The sequence below is a fragment of the Salmo salar genome, chromosome ssa04, assembly GCF_905237065.1.
Source record: "Salmo salar chromosome ssa04, Ssal_v3.1, whole genome shotgun sequence".
NCBI lineage: Eukaryota > Metazoa > Chordata > Actinopteri > Salmoniformes > Salmonidae > Salmo > Salmo salar.
The window spans coordinates 42,431,361-42,454,706 of NC_059445.1; the positions used below are offsets into that span (position 1 = coordinate 42,431,361).

The 23,346-nt window shown below is 41.8% G+C and overlaps 1 protein-coding gene across 2 annotated transcripts in view; it reads right to left on the reverse strand.

The window, feature by feature from the left end:
* flrt1a (fibronectin leucine rich transmembrane protein 1a) overlaps window positions 1-12,022 on the reverse strand; it is a 34,059-nt gene extending 22,037 nt beyond the window's left edge. For both annotated transcript variants that reach the window (XM_014196399.2, XM_014196397.2), the window contains exon 1: window positions 11,028-12,022. The gene's annotated coding sequence lies outside the window, so the exon portion shown is untranslated. The remainder of the gene's footprint in view (window positions 1-11,027) is intronic.
* Between the last annotated feature and the right edge of the window lie 11,324 nt (window positions 12,023-23,346).

Below are 23,346 nucleotides of genomic sequence, written 5' to 3' on the forward strand. Positions count from 1 at the left end.
GAAGGATTGATTGATTGGTCGGTTGATAGAGAAAATGTCCCCATATGGCTAGTAAAACACAAGTGTGGGTTTAATTTCTTTAGAGTTCAGATGAAGGGCATCATTTGAGGTAATCCACACACAGACATCTCAGGGGTGCTATAAAACAGCTGGGACTGGCTGTGGGCTCAGTTACCTCTGAATATCTCTTTAGTCTACACTCAGTCTCCTGTCAGTTCCTCAAACTGTGGCTCAGAACGGGTCTCTCTGGAAAATGGTAGAGAAATAACCAGCGATATAGGGTAACCGGTACGGAGGTGGCACCACAGGTTCAAAAGTGTTGTGGCAAAACTCGGAAGTGTCTTTCTGTGGCCTGGAGTTTTTCCTGATCTCGTGACCTGGTAAGGTAAAACTCTGGGTCCTATTTGTAGGCTATGACAAAATGTTATTAGTATAGATAGCTTCCCTTTTTATTTGTGCTGTGACTATATGGCTGAGGTTTTTCATGTCGGGTCATGTGAATTGGAAACACTCCTGGTCTAATGTGGATCAAGCCCTTTCAAACTACCCCAAACCTTGTTAATATTCATTCTGAATCTGATATATATATATATAAAAAAGCCAAAGACAACTTCAATGGAGAACATATACTCTGTAGTTTTGTGAACTACTATAGCAGAGCTGAGCAATATGCAAAGAATGCCTTTAAAGGCCCAGTGCACTCAAAAACGTGATTTGTCTGTGTTTTATATATACAGTATTTACACACTATGAGTTTGGAACAATAGTGTGAAATTGTGAACGTTATGATAATGCCCTTTTAGTGTAAGAGCTGTTTGAAAAGACCGCCTGGAATTTCAGCCTGTTTTGGTGGGATGGAGTTTTGGCCAGCCTGGTGCCACCACCAATTAGTTAATAGACCAATAAGAAAGAGAGTTACAACCCACTGGGCAAAAACTGGTTTAATCAATGTTGTTTCCACGTCATGTGCCGTGTGAATCAATGTGGAAAACTGATAACATTTGAAAAAAAGTCATCAATGTAAGGGAATTTCATCATCTTTTCACCCAACTTTTACCTTAAATCCAAAGACGTTAGTTGACAAGTCAACCAAATGTAAATCAAAACTATACCTTGAACTGCCATCTGTACCCAGTGGGAAACCTCTCTGCCAATAACAGCTAGTTTGGGGGAGATACTATGTCAACTTGCCCAATAAGAAACGCCTGCTTTCTTTTTCGTTGCAAAACGTTTTTCTATGTTTTTCTATGACGTGAACTAATGAATATGTCTGGTAAACGAGTTTGGTGCTGCTGCTTTGAAAGTGGTGCGCCACACCAGATTGAAAAGGTACATGGGTAAATTCTGTCTCACAACACATTTTCCCGGCGGCTCTGAACTGATGGAATCCAAGAAACCATTGTGCTACATTGCTCACCTGATTTAAGAGAATACAGAAAATGTTACTTTGTGATTGGATTAATGGATGCTTCTTTCCCAGACACTTTATAACCAGGCACAGGGGAATAAATAATTGATCTACCATTTCCTTCGAAAGAAAACAAAAATACTTAGTAAATTTGTTTTATGAACACATCCTTTAAGTTTTGACCTGTCAGAGTTGTAAACATACAGCATTTGATCTATATGTTTAACCCAAAAACCTGTAGTTCCCTCAAGGAGTAGAGGAACTGGAAGCCTCACGGGAGAAATCCATGATGCAACTCACAACATCAGAAAACCAAGCTAGCCAATTTAGAGCAAACATGCCAGCTCGCCTGTCATTAATTAATGTTGATGATTAAAATAGCGGTCACAAAGAAATCCATCTGATAGGATGGCTGGAAGGCATGCAAACTGTCTCACACTTTCACAGAGCCCTGACAAATCCTGCTCTCTCTCTCTCACAAGTCTTCCTCCCTCTCTATTCATTACTGAATCCACGCTCTTGTCCCTGTGTTTTCATCTTCAGCTTGATCCTGTTCGTCTACTTCATTTTCTTTCTATTTCTGCCTCCCTCTAATCTGCTACTGCATTGTGTGCGTGGCTTTAATATGAAGTGTTGGACAAGCACTGCCCGTAATAATCCCAGATTACACATAGCTATTGAATGCATGTGTTTACGTGTGTGTTTTATATGTGGAAACTCACGTAGATGTGTTTCCGGGCACAACTGTAAAAATGTGTAGGGGTGTTTATATGTGTGAGAGAAAGTGTGTGTGTGAGACCATGCATGGTCCTAATCTTGTACTATAATCTTGTCTGCGGCCGCTCTGTATTTGCGTAGCCATAATCTCATGTGTTTGCAATGGCTGGCATCTGTACTTTCATAATCTGGTGGAGAGGTCTGTAACCCAGCCCTCCAGAAAGCCCAGAGTGATCAGATCAACGATTTTTTAAACCTTCAGCCCCCTCACAAACATCAAACCAACCCAAATGTCATGTCCCATTTGGGGAAGAGGGCTCAAACCTATCTCTGGGAATTTGAAATCAACAGTCTGTCAGAATTTTGATATGAAAACTTTGCCATGAAGTGTTGATGAAATATCATTATCAGAACCAGAAAGAGTCTGTGGAGACCTTTCCTTAACGATACCTTTACAGAGTTGTCTGCAGGTTTGATCAAAGAAATGTAACCATATTTTATGATCTGAAATAAAAGATCACAGACATTTTCCATACACATAAAAAGCTTTTTCTTAAAATGTTTGAGCACAAATTTGTTTACATCCCTGTTAGTGAGCATTTCTCCTTTGCCAAGATAATCCATCCACCTGACAGGTGTGGCATATCAAGAAGCTGATTAAACAGCATGATCATTACACAGGTGCAGATTGTGCTGGGGATAATAAAAGGCCACTCTAAAATGTGCAGTTTTGTCACACAACAACATTGGCATGCTGACTGTAGGAATGTCCACCAGAGCTGTTGCCAAAAAATGTAATGTTAATTTCTCTACCATAAGCCGCCTTCAAAGAATTTGGCAGTGCGTCCAACCGGCCTCACAACCGCGGACCGCGTGTAACCACGCCAGCCCAGCACTTCCACATCTGGCTTCTTCACCTGGGGCGGCAGCGTAGCCTGGTGGTTAGAGTGTTGGACTAGTAACCGAAAGGTTGCAAGTTTGAATCCCCGAGCTGACAAGGTACAAATCTGTTGTTCTGCCCCTGAACAAGGCAGTTAACCCACTGTTCCTAGGCCATCATTGAAAATAAGAATTTGTTCTTAACTGACTTGCCTAGTTAAATAAAGGTAAAATAAATCTGAGACCAGCCACCTGGACAGCTGATGAAACTGTGGGTTTGCACAACCAAATAATTTCTGCACAACCAAAGAATTTCTGCACAAACTGTCAGAAACCATCTCAGGGAAGCTCATCTGCGTGCTCATCGTCCTCACCAGGGTCTTGACCTGACTGTGGTTTGGTGTCATAACTGACTTCAGTGGGCAAATTCTCACCTTCTATGGTCGCTGGAGAAGTGTGCTTTTCACGGATGAATCCCGGTTTCAACTGTACTGGGCATATGGGGTCATGTGGGCTAGCAGTTTGCTGATGTCAATGTTGTGAACAGAGTGCCCCATGTTGGCGGTGGGGTAAGGGTATGGGCAGGCATAAATTATGGACAACTAACACAATGACATTTTAATCTATGGCAATTTGAATGCACAGAAATACCGTGACGAGATCCTGAGGCCCATCATCGCGCCATTCATCCGTCGCCACCACTTCATGTTTCAGCATGATAATGCACGGCCCCATGTTGCAAGGATCTGTAGACAATTGCTGGAAGCTGAACATTTCCCAGTTCTTCCATGGCCTGCATACTCACCAGACATGTCACCCATTGAGCATGTTTAGGATGCTCTGGATCAACATGTACGACAGCGTGTTCCAGTTCCCACCAATATCCAGAAACTTCTCACAGCCATTGAAGAGTATTGGGAAACCATTCCACAGGCGACAATCAACAGCCTGATAAACTCTATGCGAAGGAGATATGTCGCAATGCATGAGGCAAATGGTGGTCATGCCAGATACTGACCGGTTTTCTGATCCACGCCCCAGTCATGTGAAATCCATAGATTAGAACCTAATGAATGTATTTCAATTGACTGATTTCCTTATATGAACTGTAACTCAGTAACATATTAGAAATTGTTGGATGTTGTGTTTATATTTTTGCTCAGTGTAATTTCTAATCTTTAATAAAATATCTCATTGTGCTTCTCTTCTTGGTTTTTGTGTGGGTTTTTTAGTAAAGGTCTGGTTCTGAATGTATTACAGTACCAGTCGAAAGTTTGGACACACCTACTCATTCAAAGGTTTTCTTGATTTGTACTATTTTCTACACCGTAGAATAATAGTGAAGACATCAAAACTATGAAATGACACATATAGAATCATGTAGTAACCAAAAAAGTGTTAAACAAATAAAATATATATATATTTGAGATTCTTCAAAGTAGCCACCCTTTGCATTGAAGACAGCTTTGCACACTCTTGGCATTCTCTCAACCAGCTTCATGAGGTAGTCACCTGGAATGCATTTCAATTAACAGGTGTGCCTTGTCAAAAGTTAATTTGTGGAATTTCTTTCCTTCTTAATGCGTTTGAGCCAATCAGTTGCATTGTGACATATTATGGCAAGAACAGCTCAACTAATCAAAGAGAAACGCCAGACCATCATTACTTTAAGACATGAAGGTCAGTCAATCCGGAAAATGTCAAGAAATGCAGTCGCATAAAACATCAAGCGCTATGATGACACTGTCTATCATGAGGACCACCAGAGGAAAGGTAGACCCAGAGTTACCTCTGCCGCAGAGGATAAGTTCATTAGAGTTACCAGCCTAAGAAATTGCAGCCCAAATAAATGCTTCACAGAGTTCAAGTAACAGACACATACCAACATCAACTATTCAGAGGAGATTGCGTGAATCAGGCCTTTATGGTCGAATTGTTGCAAAGAAACCACTACAAAAGGACACCAATAAGAACAAGAGACTTTCTTGGGCCAAGAAACACGAGCAATGGACATTAGACCGGTGGAAATCTGTCCTTTGGTCTGATGAGTCCAAATTTGAGATTTTTGGTTCCAACCGCTGTGTCTTTGTGAGACACAGAGTATGTGAACGGATGATCTCCGCATGTGTGGTTCCCACCGTGAAGCATGGAGGAGAAGGTGTGATGGTGTGGGGTGCTTTGCTGGTGACACTGTCAGTGATTTATTTAAAATTCAAGGCACACTTAACCAACATGGCTACCACAGCATTCAGCAGCGATATGCCATCCCATCTGGTTTGCGCTTAGTGGGACTATCATTTGTTTTTCAACAGGACAATGACCCAAAACACACCTCCATGCTGTGTAAGGGCTATTTGACCAAGAAGTAGAGTGATGGAGTGCTGCATCAGATGACCTGGCATCCACAATCACCCGACCTCAACCCAAATAAGATGGTTTTGGATGAGTTGAAGCGCAGCCAACAAAGCAGCCAACAAGTGCTCAGCATATGTGGGAACTCCTTCAAGACTGTTGGAAAAGCATTCCAGATTAAGCTGGTTGAGAGAATGCCAAGAGTGTACAAAGCGGTCATCAAGGCAAAGGGTGGCTACTTTGAAGAATCTAAAATCTAAATATCTTTTGATTTATTTAATACCTTTTTTGTTACTACATGATTCTATATGTGTTATATCATAGTTTTGATGTCTTCCCTATTATTCTACAATGTAGAAAATAGTAAAAATAAAGAAAAACCCTTGAAATAGTAGGTGTGTCCAAACTTTTGACTGGTTCTGTTTGTTGCTGTGTTATATCAAGAAATGCCTTCTTACTTTTTGTTTTCACTCGGGAGCATCTAAAATAGTATGCCAATTATACAGTATTTCTTCTGATTTGTATGCAAGTCTCAAAACACTTGAGGGTTTCAGAGTCAAAATGCCTTAAGTGCTGAATTACCATTTCAGGCCAACATGCACCACTGATATGTATTTAGGCTAATTATGGAAATATATTCTCACCTCCGCAGCAGCAATGATGGTTTGGTAATTGTCATCCACCGAAAACAAAACTCCACTCATTTTCATTGGGAACACTATTTCCCCGAAAGTCTTCTTAAAACCAGTGCAGAGGTTTGAAGAAGTGTGACTGTAAGTGTGACACACCAATTAAAAATAAACAACCAACAGCAGGTTCTTTTTTTAATCCTACACTTAATCAAAAGTTATTGTGCATTCTTCAAAAGTCGGACTTTCCTGGACTAATTAACCAGGACGGCTGTGGAATAACCTAAAAAGAACTGTGCTGTTGGACTTCAAGGACCCGAGACACTACATGATGTGCAGAATGGCCTGTAGCATGCTAAAGTGATCGGAGCACGTGTTCCTTGTGTAAATTGTTGAATTAAATGGGGTCAATGCTCTAAAGGACTAGACCAGGAGAGCGATGTACACTCTGTCAGGGCTTTAGGAGGAAGGAGATGCTCAGCTCAGCTATTGTGGTCTTAATACACTGACTGCATTTTTATCAACAATTAGAGTACACTGAATCCTGTTACTGTAATCCAGTTTCTCAATATGGTGCAGCGTATTGACTGTGGGCTTTACGTAATATGAATATGTACGCTCCATTGAGTGTGTGAGAAAAAGGGAGAGTGAGTGAAAGAGAGAGAGCTGTGTGTGAATTAGTCATGTTCTATATGTATGTCTCTGTGAGTTGGCAAATGTCTGCACTTGTGCTGGCATGTCCACTGTGCCCTACTGGCTGCCAGCTGTCACTGAGTGAGAGAAGAGGATGGAGGAGAAGAGAGGGATCGAGGGAGGGGTGTCAATGTGAGGACACAAACCCTAAGGCTCTCGTTCTCTCTTGCCTCTTATTTTTCCCCTTCCTGATGACATAGGCAACATGGCTGCTCAGAGGCAGATACACTAGAGCCTGTCCTTTCCAATGGAAGTAAATTAATCAGAGTGGGCAGAGCCAAGCACAAACTAGTGAGATCCTATTGGTGCATTCTAGCATTCATTTGAATATTTCCGTTAGGGAACAACTACTCTGTGAAGTGCACGTGTGCAATAACTAAATTCACCCTTGCACTCTTAAACAATGCACTTTTAAAAAACTTTGGCAAAGGCTAATGTCTACAAAACGCAGTCCACCCTATTTGTTACAGATTCTAGTTTTGGAAACAGAAAACTGTATTGAGATCAAATCTTTCATCGATGAAAAAAAATGTGCAGAATGTCAGCCAAAATCCATCTCTCACCATCTTCTCCCACTGCCAGCCACTGTGCTTCATCTCATCACCATACAGTACTTGGTAGAGAGCGGAAACGCCAACCGGATGCTTCGGTTGGGAAGGGGGGCAAAGAATGGTTTGACAGAAAGTTGCAACTGCCTATTGCTAATGCTAACCATACTGAAAAGGAAAGGGAAAAGGGGGTACCTAGTCAGTTGTACAAATGAATGCCTTCAACTGAAATGTGTCTTCCGCATTTAACCCAACCCCTCTGATTCAGAGAGGTGTGGGGGGCGCTGCCTTAATCAACATCCACGTCTTCAGCGCCCGGGGAACAGTGGGTTAACTGCCTTGCTCAGTGGCAGAACAACAGATTTTGACCTTGTCAGCTCGGGGATTCGATCCAGCAACCTTGCGGTTACTGGCCTATCGCTCTAACCACCACACTGAGTAGTAATGTAATTAGCATATCATAGTACTGGTAAATGCATATGCTAATGACAACAATACTGAACATTGAGTAGTAATGTAATTAGCATATCATAGTACTGGTAAATGCATATGCTAATGACAACAATACTGAACATTGAGTAGTAATGTAATTAGGGTGGCTGGTAAATGCATATGCTGATTATACTGTACGTTCATGTTTGCAGAGGCCCTCAGTAAAGATAATAACAATATACTATCATTATGCACACATTTTCATCACTGTGTTTGCAGAGGAAGTACGTGTTAAACCTCTCTCAGTTAATGTGCCCATGCCATATTCAAATGACTTCACTGAGTAATAAGGATAAACTGCCCAAGAATACATTTGGCTTCGTTCTCTGTATAAATAGAAAAGCCCAGGATTCTTAAAAAAAAGGTTTTGCCTCAAATGACACCAGGAAAACTCTGCCATAATAACCCAGTTAAAAATGGGAGGAATTTACACTGAACAAAAAATATAAAACACAACATGCAGCAATATCAAAATTACAGTTCATAAGGAAATCAGTCAAATTGAAAAACATTTATTAGGCCCTAATCTATGGATTTCACATGACTGGGAATACAGATATGCATCTGTTGGTCACAGATACCTTTTAAAATAAGGTAGGGGCGTGGATCAGAAAATCAGCCAGTATCTGGTGTGAACACCATTTCCCTCATGCAGCACGACACATCTCCTTCACATAGAGTTGATCAGGTTGTTGATTGTGACCTGTGGAATGTTGTCCCACTCCTCTTCAATGGCTGTGCAAAGTTGCTGGATATTGGTGGGAACTGGAACATGCTGTCGTACATGTCGATCCAGAGCATCCCAAATATGCTTAATGGGTGACATGTCTGGTGAGTATGGAGGCCATGGAAGAAGTGGGACATTTTCAGATTCCAGGAATCGTATACAGATCCTTGCGACATGGGGCCATGAATTATCACGCTGAAACATGAGGTGATGGCGGCAGATGAATGACACGACAATGGGCCTCAGGATCTTGTCACAGTATCTATGTGCATTCAAAATAGGCCATTGATAAAATGAAATTGTGTTCGTGGTCCATAGCTTATGCCTGCCCATATCATAACCCCACCGCCACCATGATGCACTCTGTTCACAACGCTGACATCAGCAAACCGCTAGCTCACGTGCTGTTTGCCATCTCCCAGGTACAGTTGAAACTGGGATTAATCCGTGAAGAGCACGGTTTCTGACAGTTTGTGCCGAAATTCTTTGGTTGTGCAAACCCAAAGTTTCATCACCTGGTCTCAGATCATCCCGCAAGTGAAAAAAACGGATGTGGAGGTCCTGGGCTGGCATAGTTACACGTGGTCTGCAGTTGTGAGGCTGGTTGGACATACTGCCAAATTCTCTCAAACGATGTTGGAGGTGGCTTATAGTAGATAAATGAACATTCAATTCTCTGGCAACCGCTCTGAATGACATTCCTGCAGTCAGCATGCTAATTGCACGCTCCCTCAAAACTTGAGACATCTGTGGCGTTGTGTTGTGTGACTAAACTGCACATTTTACAGTGGCACAAGGTGAACATTTGAGAGAAATAAGCTTTTTGTGCGTATGTCTTGGATCTTTTATCTCAGCTCATGATACATGGGACCAACACAGTTGCGTTTATATTTTTGTTCCGTGCATATTCTGAGTCAGAGAGTACAGCAAGGTATATATTTGCATGAAGAAATCAAGACCCATTCCCAAATGATTCATTCGTTCCTGCGTGCCTCCAACCAGATCCTTGTATACTCCATTTAGGTAAGGAAGGAAGAAAAGAGTGTGATTGATCACTCATAATGGTACCTGCTGTTCTGCCCCTCAATGGATGAGGCGCTATACTTCTGTCTTAAGTCATTGTCAATACCTGGGGAATTTTTCTCTGACTTTAAGACCATCCTCCAACAGCCATAAATGATGCATGTACCCATCGACAGAGAAAAAGACAAGAGGTAAAGAGAGAGAGGAGAGACGAAAGGAGGTAGAGCAAATTAGAAAGAGCGAAATGGAGAGGGTAGGCTGATGGGTCCAGTAGAGAGAGGGGGCTCAGGGGGGAACTCAGCCTCTAAAAGGATAGATAAATCATTACACTGCAACTCTAATACATCTACAGGCATTTAGAGCTGCTCTGTTGTGATGGAAAACCTAAGAAGCGCCTAAGCTCGCGCCACATGCGACGTAAAAATGTCAAGGAAAAGCAATCTCACAAAGAATGAGTTCCTCGTTGGGCTGTATCCCTGTTTTCTAAAGCTAAACCGGTGGAGTCAGTGTCAGTCAATCTCCCGATGTGATTTGCCAAGTCGAGGAAATAGCACAAATGTCTGATTAAGGGGTGGGACTGACTGAGCAGATGAGATATTGTGTGAGGCTGAAATATATAGAGACGGTAATCTTTAAACCACAAGTGAGCCTAGGGAATCCATGGGATAGGCCTAGCTGCCAAGAGCTTATTGGTATTTGTCATAATTTATACATTGATATTTTAGTTAGTTGGTTTAGTCAGGTAAATGTTATAGGTATATTTGGGTTTTTGCTGGCCAGAACATGTGTAAGTGGGATATTCTAAATGTACTATGTGGGCAGACCCACTTCATTGAGCCTTTCAACCTTTACTGGCACCCTAGTATAGCCTACCCAAAGGGCCTGATATCACACCTGTCATAGAGGGGAGAATGCCAGAAAAAGAGAATACAGCAGTATCACTGAAAATTAGTGCCACAACCAAATCCATTTTATCCATAGGCTATAGCACCCTGGTTGGCTGTCTTATCTGCTAATGTTCTGCATTTATAGCGACACGCACACTGGCACAAGCACGCAAACACAAACACACAAGCAGAATTTGTCACGCACAGGTAACCTACACGGGAAGTAACCACTCTCCCAACCTGTTAGCTCTGCCATCAGCACCTCAATAGGCTAAATGCACGAAATGTAGCCTAACTCCAACGTTTTATAGGTAATTCAACTGTGCATTAATTTGCTATTGAAAGTGCATCCATCAATTGGTCCTCTGGTAGGCTATATACCTTTAGTATGCTATTCATATGAAAGAATCGCTTGATTTTGGGGGGATGCAAAACCGAGAAGCTAACCACATTTACAACCTTATCGATTGTTTTACCTTCCACATGATTTTTTGGTGGATGTTTACCTTCCAAACAAGTTTTGTGCGTTTAGTAGGCCTACTTTAGACAACACTGTAGTTTTGACTTGTTAGACTATCTGCACGCAAGCCTCACCCAAACTAATCCATAATGAAGTACCAAGCTAGGCTACTGACAATCCTCCCCTGGCAAAACGATCAACATTCACCTTACCTCTATAGCAGTCGTCCTTTGCTCCGCTTTCTTTCTTCCGAGCCTGATAAAAGGCGCCACTTGGAGCATTGTTCGGGAAATTTGCAGGTTCCTCCCGATGCCTTCCAGAAGCAGACGAAAATAAAATATTGCCCTTGCTGAATTGTAGTTCCAAATTAAAGTCGCCAGCGCAATTTGAATGCGTGGATCAGTCACTCACTCAGCATCATTATAATAATGTGCTGCCAAGGCTATCTCCCTCTCTCTCAGCAGCCTACCCCCCTCTGCCTTTTTCAATATCCTCCCGCTGCGACATAGCTAGTCTACAGTAAACGTGCAATTAACCCGAAATAAATGAAATATGCCGACAGCTGGACCGCTGACGAACTTGTGCGTTGTGTTATAATAATTTGTGTTTCCTCCTTTTCCTTCTTTACTGCCTATGTTGTTTTCTTCTATGTTCTCATCATCCTCTATTTTTCGAAGGAATAAATTGCACTGAAACGTGATTTATTTCCCCAAATTGCTCGTCATCTCTCTGCGCTGACGCTCGCTGGTAAGCGTTTCGGGGATGTAGGGGAGAGAGGGAGAATAGGATGGAAAGTGGTGCTGAAGGAAAGCAAAAGCGGCTCTGCTGTCGCGAGGAGAGAGGGAACTCAACCGAGAGAGGTGACTTCTCAGCATGCCTTCGAGGGAGAGTGAAGAGTGCTGTTGACAAAGCCCATGTTCTGTGCCTGAAAACAGATGTGACCTCTCTCTATCGTACACACACACACGAAAAGACATGCACAATGTTGTGAATCATATCCATGTCTCTAGTTGTTTTTCACATAGACGCAGATGAATAAAGCGCAAGGTAGCACCAACCTCTGGCCCACACTCGTTTGTACTTGAGTAAAGTTTGCGTCTGCTATTTTCAGAAGGAAATGACAAAAAAAATCAAAAACAAAAAGCTGAAAACATGCACACCATAATATCTTCTAATTCTAACCACAACAATGCCTTATTTTTCTTTGATGATAAAACACAAGCTTCACATTGTAAACTAGCTTTCACATATCTAGAGAGGAAGGGAAAAAAGGAAGGGTGCAGTTTGAGAGCATTGGAACAGGACAGGTCCCTTGTGGATGATGAATGTGGATGATAGATTCACCACCATGGCGGTCAGTCAGAGCTTGAAAAGGGTGTTTTCGAGGTTAATAGAGAGGTTGGACATATCTTGCAGTCCCCTGATTGGGTTGGACCTCAGAACACCGAAGACTCTGTTTGGCTCACCAGGTGGGCTGAGCTTTCCAGTAAAGTGTATGTTGTGAACCCCACAGGTGGCAGCATGCTCACACAGCAATTTTATTGAATTTTTTTTGCAGTTGAGTGAACGCTTCAATACCTGATACATTACCAGCGGTAGATGTGGGCCATGTTTTTATCCGCACTGCTATCAGAATGCTATTGGACTACTTTATTTCCCATTGGGAATCAAACGTAATCCCATTAGACCCTATAGGATTCTTGCAATCCTATAGAATTTGTGTCACCTCTATCAGAATCCCATTGAACTACACTTTTTCCTATTGTAAATCAAAAGTAATCCGATTGGAAAACTGGACACAGACATTTTATGAGACTCCTGTTTCCACAAATCTAGGATAAAGACAGTATCACCAAGATAAGGTTGGTCGACAATTCTCTGTGCTACACCAAACGGTACCTGTCAGTACTCCCTAGTAATGATACCAAACATATTTAGTTAAATCACATTATCTGGTGTAAAAATCTGTAGCTAGGTCCAACATCATTGTGACTTTGTTGCAGTAGTATCTATTGACGACCATCCAGCCCAGACTGTGTGACTGCATGTTCCTGCTTTCAACTTGAGAAGGGCCAGTTTTGATGCAATTAGTCTGGAAATAAGATACGTAGCGTTCCTAAAATGTCCTTAGGGCATATTGCATGCATACTGTTACTGCTGGAGTCTACGACTAACTTCCTGTAATAGAACGTCATCAGATATATTCATGAATAATTACAGCGTTGACCATTATTATGCAACATTGAAATGCAATAATTCAATTTACTGATGAAATATTCAGAATGAGAAGAGATAAACAACACATGACAAGATTAAACCCATTACACTCAATATTACACACACACACAGTTTAAGGGATTTAATATGCATATAATTACAGTTAGTAGGATTGAATGCTCTGGTTGTTACGTACAATTGAAACAAAGTATGAGGAACTTGTTTTTAACATGGTTTTAACCCTTTATGGCACAGTAGAGTCACAATGGGACACTGTATAAGTTTTCCTCCATTACAAAGCTTTGAAAATATGTTTGAGTGTGTTGGCTGTTGTAACCCAGAGTGGTACACCTAATTGACAATGCTTCACTTGATGTCCATCTAGTAACCTATGCCATATTTTCCCATAGCATTTGAATGATCAAAAGTATATGTGCTGCAAGCACTTACTGTTAGCTATGTCATAGGCCTGCCTAGTATGTCGTCCAATGGGGAGACGTTCAGAGACATCAGCCTGTTTGCCTGAGTGATTATATAAATGCATTTGTCTCTTCTCCTCCCTCTATTCTTTCTCTCACTGTTTGCTTGTTTCTCTCTGCAGCAGGAATGCATAGGGGAGGAAAAGAGAGAGGAAAAGAAAAGATTCGCTGTGGCACCATTTTTTTTTCTTCCTCCTGTTATGTCAGAACTTAAAGAGTGGACTTGACAATGCAAGCAATTAAGCTGAGAGCGGTAGCAGCAGCTGCAGAGGGAGGAGGAAAAGATGGATGGAAGAACGGAGGCTAGGACTTATAAATATTACATCACAGGAACATTTTGGTAATAGTCTCAATGGGCATGTAAAAAAGGGAGAGAAAGAACGAGAGAGACAGACACACACACACACAGTGAGAGGGAGAGAGAAATTGACACAAGGGCCTAAACAACAAGCCTCCAATATAATTGTCTTACGTAAAGTTAAGTGTAAATAAAGACAGTTTCATGGTTTAGCTATGCTTTTCTTATTCATTTCTGTAACAATACATGTAAATGCTAAATCCTCACACTGTTGAGTACATTCAGACCCTCAGTCCATGCTGTGAGACGGTCTTCCATGTCCAAGGTAATAGCAGCATCTTATTTCATCATCTTCCTCTCTCCCTCTTACTCAGTCTGTACTTTTGCCCTCTGTCTCCGTCTTCATCGCTCCTTTCATTCATTTAAACCATTTTTTACCACTTGTCAGTATTGCTGTGACAGAGTGAAGGGGAAAAGAGAGGTGCCACCAGAGACAGATACATCTCCATTCTCTCCATAATTAACTTGGTTTCAGTGGCTATCCTTTAGGCCTCGGCGTTGCCATAGCTACCTCATCCCCATTTTTTTTCATCTGTGTGTCTGACTGTGTATGTGCTTGGATACTCCCTCCCTGTCTCTATCACACTTCCCCCCTCCCCCCTCTATTTTGATTCCTGTCACACAGACACAGACCCACACACACACACACACACACACACACACACACACACACACACACACACACACACACACAGAAAACTCACTTGCACATACACACCAACATACTTGTAGCCCGCCAATCATTTTAATAAGGATTCAGAACACATCAAACCTAAGCCTAGTCTTTGGACTCATGTAGTTTTGAATCTCTGCAAAGCGCCGGTAGGTCACCGTCTACCTCAGCCTATTATACACTAGATCATGTTTGTGTACAAATGGGCTTTTGAACTATACTAGAGAACTTCAAAGTAAAATAAAAATGAACATGATAATGATAGTATTATTGCACAGGATGTTATTTGTTTGTACGAATCTGTGTATATAATCTCCCAATCTTCTCTCTGGTGTCTAGGTTACATAATGTTGTGTATTTCCATACAAAGGGTCCATAGTGGCCACGGTGGCTATGCAAAAAAATGACATCAAAAGGACGACACTAGATAAAGGATGATGTCAGTCCATTTTATTTCCATCTCTTTCATGTACCCCAATCTACATCTCATCTGGGGTTTTGTTAAAGGAAATGTTCACCAGGGGGGTGGAGGGTTACAGAGGCTGGGAATCCAATCAGAGCATCAGATACACAGCTGTTGAGCTAGTCGCTGATTGGCTGGCAAAGGTACAGCAATAATGTGGATGGCTAGATTGGGAAGTAAACCAGGGGGTCTTGATTACTGTAACACCCTTCCTCCCTGTCAAGGGACCTTTAATGACCACAGTTAGGACATCTGAATGACATTTCTAAAGGACATGCTGTAAAGCCAATAGGGCTGATGATAGTGAGTATCAACCTCTGCATGAATAGTGTAAATTAAAGCAATGATGCATGTGCTACACTACATGACCAAAAGTATGTGGACACCTGCTCGTCGAACATCTCATTCCAAAATGATGGGTATTAATATCGACTTGGTCCCTCTTTTGCTGCAATAACAGCCTCCACTCTTCTGGGAAGGCTTTCAACTAAATACTGGAACATTGCTACAGGATTGCTTCCGTTCAGCCACAAGAGCATTAGTGTATGGACCTCGCTTTGTACACAGGGGTATTGTCATGCTGAAAAAGGAAAGGGCCTTCCCCAAACTGTTGCAACAATGTTGGAAGCACAGAATTGTCCAGAATGTCATTGCTGTAGAGTTAAGATTTCCATTCACTGGAACTAAGGGGCCTAGCTCGAACCACCTTCTCCACAAAACTTTACAGTTGGCACTATACATTGGGGCAGGTAGCGTTCTCCTGCCATCCTCCAAAACCCAAATTCGTCCGTCGGACTGCCAGATGGTGGCAAGCTTTACACCACTCCAGCTGACACTTGGCATTGCGCATGGTGATCTTAAGCTTGTGTGTGGCTGCTCAGCCTTGGAAACCCATTTCATGAAGCTCCCAACGAACAGTTCTTGTGCTGACGTTGCTTCCAGAGGAAATTTGGAACTTGGTAGTGAGTGTTGCAACCATTGTTGCTCCTAGATGTTTCCACTTCACAATAGCAGCAATAGGGCTGATGACCGGGGCAGATCTAGCAGGGTAGAAATATGATGGCATCCTAAGGTGGCGTCCTATGACGGTGCCATGTTGAAAGTCACTAAGCTCTTTAGTAAGGCCATTCTACTGCCAATGTTTGTCTATGGCGATTGCATGACTGTGTGCTCGATTTTATGCACCTGGTCAGCAACGGGTGTGGCTGAAATACCTGAATCCACTAATTTGAAGGGGTGTCCACATACCTTTGTATACATAGTGTATCTGTACTTCTATGTATGTCACAGTTACTGTGTGGCTCGCTCTGCTTTCTCCCCTCTTCATTTTATTCTGTTCCTTTAGCATGCGTACTGGTAGGTTCTACAGATGGTTTTGCCTGAGGTGCAAGGATGATGGTGTGTCTGATATGGCAAACCCAGGTGCCTGGCTATATAAATGTGCATTAGCAATGAATGAACACATATCTTGGGAGTAGACAAGCTTTCAACAACCGCTCTATTTGTACCTGTGGGTTTTATGTGTGTGGGTTCACAGTATTTGTAGGTTTGAACGAGAGCGAGACAGAGCATGTGTGATGCATCTGTGCAGCAGCAACTTCTTTTGTGTGTCATGTAAGTGTAATTTATGGGTGCAACGCACCGCTGTGTAACTATTAATTAATAGTGGAGTGTTGACTCAGTACTCTTTGGGGTGTTGTGTGTGTGTGTGTGTATGTGTGTGTGTGTGTGGGGGGGGGCTGTTAAGTGCCTTGCTGTGTGCTAATCAATAAAATAAAATGTTATTGGTCGCGTACACGTTTATACCAGTGATAAATCTGCGCTGCTAATTCCTACTCATCAAAACCCATCACTCTCCTCCTCCTCCACCACCTCCCTCGCTTCTGCCTCTCATTGACCTTCTCGCTTATATTTATCTTAGCCTGTCAACTTAGTTTTGCCAATATTGAGAAATTCCTCTAGACAAAGTATGTTCTCCACTTCGTCATGTCGAAGCTCTCATTTGGTAAATTGGTGAAGGAAAGCTACGTTTATTGGGCTTGCCTTACATCCTGGCATGTTTGGCTACTGCAGAGATACTGTTGCAATGGCAGATGCATTTGTATTTATTTTGCTGCTGGGAGTTTGTCTTTGGAACCCAGTGGTGGGAATAGTAAACACTGGCATGGTGGTGGTGCTCTGCAGTGTGCCTGTAAGATAGTGAGTCAACTCCTTGAAGAGGCATTCAAGAGCATGCTGCTCTTTTTCAGGAGTGATATCTTCCCAGTAGTACCTATGCAGTACCTATGCGATTTGGCACTGCAGGCTTTTTGAACACAGTACGGTGGTATTATTTGTGTCTATGTTTGCGATGGTCATTGTCAGTAACTGTGACCATATGTTTCAAAGCGAGCTCTGTTTCAGTTCCTGCCGTTACTGTGGCCAATTGTATAGATTTCTGTTTCCATGTGTGACTCAGACTCTTGTTGTGCCTCAGAGGTTTTGTAATTAAGTCACATTTACAGACAGTACAGGCTTTCTAGTTGGATGTCGTACTAAAAGCCCATACACATTCCATTCTGCCCATCTATCTATGCAAGCAAACTCACTGACGGAGATTGTATGAGTATTCTCTGTTCAGAGGGGAAAAGATCAGCATTTGAACTGACGTTTCTATTGATGGAACATGTACTTTATCAACAACACTAGTTTCAGTAATGCCTTGATGGTTACTGGTCATGTACCTGGAGACGGAGTGAAAAGTACATCATCCCTACATCCCTCGCTCTCTTTCTCATGTCCTCCTGGGTTTTGCTGAGAGCAGACAAGCGTAGAACCTTGGTGTTAATTATTGAGGGACAGAGAGAGAAGAGAGGAGATCATTTCCAAGGGATACAGTATGCCTGATGAAGCGAGAGAGAGAGGGGATGGGGAGTGAAAGGTAGAGCGGGAGGAAAGAGAGCTATGAAAGAGAGTCTGTGAGAGAGACAGAGTGAAGTTGTGATAAAACATCAGGGAAAGTCAGCAAGACATGTTGGCACCGACAGCCAAACTATTCAGAAGATAGCAATGTAGAAAATATATCTATCTATCTATCTATCTATCTATCTATCTATCTATCTATCTATCTATCTATCTATCTATCTATCTATCTATATATATATATATATATATATATATATGTGTGTGCCAGGTTTATAAATAAGGTCTCACAACTGGTTGCAGGCTCCGGGCCTTGTTGGCTACTTAGTGCTTGGCCTATTTGCACCTGCTAATGAGCCTGTGTGTATGGGTTTATATATATGTGTGCGTGTGTGTGTGTGTGAGTGTGTGTCTGTGTGTGTGTGCGCATTGTGCGTATGTGAATCGGAGGTGTAGGATGTGTGTGACACAGAGAAGCCCATGATCCCCAAGGCCACCGCTGCTCTCACACTGACTCACTGAGCGCCACACTGCACAGCCCCTCAATCAACTCTAACATGTCTGCTCTCTCTTCCTTTCTCTCCCTCCGTCCTCTACACCCCACAGGTCCCTCGCTTGCTGTTTCCCCCTAGATAATCTCTCTCTTCCATTTTATACACTTTTTTTAACATGACCAGTTGTATTTGTCGCTCTCGTCCAGTTTTGTTGTCTTTCGTCTTGCTCTTACTGCAGTGTTGATTTTCCCTCATCCTTGCCATGTTTATACCACTGTGTTTTTGTTCACGTACACTGAAAAAAATGAAGGTTCTTAAAATGGCTCTTTCTCAACTCTTATTAAGGTTCCTTGGAGAACTCTTGCCCGATAAATAACCTTTGAGTTAAGTGTGGGGTTCTTGACGTGGCATCGACGGTTCTTCAGAATTCGAAAAGGTTCTTGAAATTTGTGGAAGCTTGCAAATGTGTCCCTTTCATAGCACACAGCAAATTGGCCAGTGTTAACTAGTGTTGATTTTTCAGTGAAACATTTCTAGCATTGATTCAGTAGTTAAATTAACACTAGAATCCCAGTGTTGCCATTAATAACCAAAGTTGAACTAAAACCACGCCCGTCATTATCATATTTTCCAGCATGCAGGTTGATCTTGATTAATCTTACGCTACTCAGATATTACGCTACTCAGATATAAATAACATACAGGTTTCTAAACTATTCCAATCTGTTCCTTGTACTTAACGCACCCGTTACTGAAATGGTTGTTCCAGTTTATATGTTTAAGTTTAGTCTCATATCTTAGTCTTCCCAATCTGACAGTCATTCTGAATGCAGGTTGCAGGTGAATAAAAATCCCAAATGTTGAATATCCTCACTCTGGCTGGATTCCAATAGTAATTATACATCACTTTGCAAGCCAGCATAATGTGACTTGCAGGCCTGGTGTGGCCTGTTAAACTATGCCACTGTATTAAGGTAAAACTAGGCCCTTAAATGAAGGCTTTATTAAATATGTATAGTGCTGTCTTCAGTGATGGGAAGTTCAACTATTTTTACTGACTTGGATCTTTCCAACTCGTTCAGTCAAAATAACAAATTATTTATAAAAGTGTGCATCAAACAATACACTTTTGTGTTTGCTAGGCATACAAATAAGATTAGTTCTTGATACCTTTGAAACAAGGTCTATTTGCGGCCGCAGCCGGACTAGATTGTGAACAATTTTTGTTAGAATGCAATTGCTTGACTGCCGAGAGGGAGATTAGCACAATATCGTTTGCGAACTGCAGCAGCCCCGCAAAACGAATGATTCGTTATGGAGTTCGACCTTGTTAAACAGAGTCAGGCTATAGGTTTTGGTTCTACAAAGCTTTTTCCATTGATAACATAAAATAATCAATTCATTGCATTAATTCTTGCACCATGCGATCAATTAATGTACATGATCATATATTTTTATTCTCTATGCTGCCTGCATGATCCATTTTTCTTTCCTTATATATATATATATGTTAGTCTGGAGCTGCTGAGCCAGAAGAGTGAGTATTAATCCTGCTGTATTCATTGCGTCCAGCAGATCAAACAAAAATGACTTAAATTAATGAGTCACATGAAAACAAAAACATGACTCTCAAGTCAATAAAAAGAGTCGTGAATCGTTTGTGAACTGCACATTATTAATTGTCTTAATTTTAATGACAACATATTCACTTAGGATCTCACTTCTGAAGGCTGCAGGACTGAAAATGAATAAACACAACCACCATGTCTCTGTCACTAGCAAACACGTCATGGGTGGTACTGGTAACTCTAAAATAGACTCGAAAGGCACCCTGGGAAACATGCAAGTAACATGCTGACCAAACCACACACGCAAGTTGTTTGTTCACCCACACCAGGTTGAAACACACAGGTTGAACCAATTATATTAATTTGGGTTCAGGTCAAAAAGCATGAAAAATGTATAGCAATTTAGCTGGCTAGCTAATTTGTCCTGGGTTGTTATTTTACCTGAAAAAAGATCCTCTACTCCGACAATTAATCCACAGATAAAACGGTAAACAGAATTCTCCTCCTTCCTTCAGGCTTCTTTTTCTTCTTTGGACTTTATATGGCGGTTGGCAACCAACTTTACAACATTACTACAATGGCCAATTTGCTGGGGCAGTAGGTAGCCTAGTGGTTAGGGCCAGTAACCGAAAGGTTGCTAGATCGAATCCCTGAGCTGACAAGGTTAAATCTGTCGTCCTGCCCTTGAACAAGGCAGTTAACCCACTGATCCTAAGCCGTCATTGTAAATAAGAATTTGTTATTAACTGACTTGCCTAGTAAAATAAACTGACCGGAGTGTGGTCCTCAGTTCATCTTTCAATCACCCACGTGGGTATATGCTCCTAAAAATCAATAAGGAGATGGGAGAGGCCGGACTTGCAGCGGCGTTGAGCGTCACAAATAAAACCAATTTCTATTTTAGCGCCTGGCCACAAAGACGCTCGCGAGCAGTATGGTTGCAACGATTAAATGTGTACATTTATTTTGCACGAGTCACCATGAAAGGCTTAAAACCATACAGCAGGGCTATTCAAATCCGGCCCTGAACGGCCGAAACATTTCTGGTTTGCGATTTTCTTATGGTTCCTTAAAGAACCATCCCATTTATGGTTGGTTCTTCAGAGACCCTAAAATGGTTTCCCTATGACATAGCTCTCAATAACCTTATTTGGTTCTTATTGCACCTTTATTTTTAAGAGTGTACTACATCAACTCATCCTCATCTTATCTCTCCCTCAAGTCTTTGTGGGGTCTCCCCCTCTAGTCAGCCTGATGGAACTATGTCTTATTTGATTGGCTGTCATCATTATCCTTGGAGTGTGAGTGGCATGAATAATCCTCTCTTTGATTACTGATTGAGCATGCTCAAGCCCTTTGGTTCCTGCCTGATTATATCAAACTATTATTCTACCTGCAGGGCAGCAAAGATCAATTGCACCCCCCCCCCCAAAAAAATGTGCCTGGCCAATCACAGTAAAAAGAAACACATCATAAATGTTACACTTTAAAAAATATATATATTTCACCTTTATTTAACCAGGTAGGCCAGTTGAGAATACGTTCTCATTTAGAACTGCGACCTGGCCAAGATGAAGCAAAGCAGTGCGACACAAACAACAACACAGAGTTACACATGGGATAAACAAACATACAGTCAATAACACAATAGAAAAAATCTATATACAGTGTGTGCAAATGAGGTAAGATTAGGGAGGTAAGACAATAAATAGGCCGTAGTGGCGAAGTAATTACAATTTAGCAATGAAACACTGGAGTGATAGATGTGCAGAAGATGAATGTGCAAGTAGAGATACTGGGGTGCAAAGGAGAAGAAAGAAAAGACAATATGGGGATGAGGTAGTTGGATGGGCTGTTTACAGATGGGCTATGTACAGGTGCAATGATCTGTGAGCTGCTCTGACAGCTGCTTAAAGTTACTTGACATGGGGCTCAGTTTCCTCTGTTTGGATCCCATGACTCTCTGGCTGAACCTACACAAGGCAGTAGCCCTCTTTTCCATAAGCAGTGAGGACACAGCTGTTGTTAATGTGTGTAATACTGATATTATGAATCTGTGCCTTTTATTATGACCTCACATCTGACATAACTCATATAAAGCAGAGTACACATCTGCACAGAAGCCTCAGATACATGCGCAAATAAAACAACCAAATTATTCAGCTCTCGTTTATACTCAACAACAAGATAAACAAAGTTAGTGAATAAATCTACTATCCAATCCCCACTCACAAGGCCCGAGTCAGTTCCCCCTTCATGTTCTTCCCCCACTGCCCTCTCTTTCCCTCCTATCCTATTTATTCCCTCATCCCTCTCTCTCTCCCCTCCGTCTCTCAGTGGGAGTGTGCAGTAATTACACAGTCAGACTGTGTTTACAGATGAAAAAGCTATTTAATTTATTCCAACAGTTAGCAGTAATTCCCCACTTTAATTTATAGCTCCCCCACCCTAGGGAGAGAGAGGGAGAGGGAGAGAGAGGGAGAGAGAGCATACACTGAGTGTACAAAACATTATGAACACCTGCTCTTTCCATGACATAGACTGACCAGGTGAATCCAGGTAAAAGCTATGATCCCTTATTGATGTCACCTGTTAAATCCACTTCAATCAGTATGGCTGAAGGGGAGGAGACGGGTTAAAGAAGGATTTTTAAGCCTAAAAGACAATTGAGACATGGATTGTGTATGTGTGCCATTCAGAGGGTGAATGGGCAAGACAAAATATTTAAGTACCTTTGGACAGGGTATGGTAGTAGGTGCCAGGCGTGCCGGTTTGTGTCAAGAACTGCAATGCTCCTGGGTTTTTCTTGTGCCAGAAGTCAACATAGGCCAGCATCCCTGTGGAACGCTTTCGACACCTTGTAGAGTCCATGCCCCGACAAATTGAGGCTGTTCTGAGGACAAAGGGAGGTTGCAACTCAATATTAGGAAGGTGTTCTTAATGTTTTTCCCACTCAGTGTAAATTATAGTATCTACCCTACACTATACACACTGCTATAATTTAAGAGATCTGAAAATCTGTTTCAGATTTTTTAGGACTTTGCCTTTCAGTTCTATTGAAATATTTTAACCCACAGGAAATTTTAAAGGACTTTACTCTTCTTTTGAAACCAATTGGAATGAGTGGCGTAGGACGCACCCCTACAGCCGGCAACCAAGCTTTAGTGGAAAGGAAAATAACCCAAATGATCTACTTTAACATAACCCATTAATCTGTCCATTCATTCATGTCCCTGGAAGGTATGTGGTGTTTTTGTGCTGACTGCTGTGCAGTGGTGGGAAAAAGTACCCAATTGTCATACTTGAGTAAAAGTAAAGAAACAATAGAAAATGACTCAGTAAAATACTACTTGAGTAAAAGTAAAACAGTATTTGGTT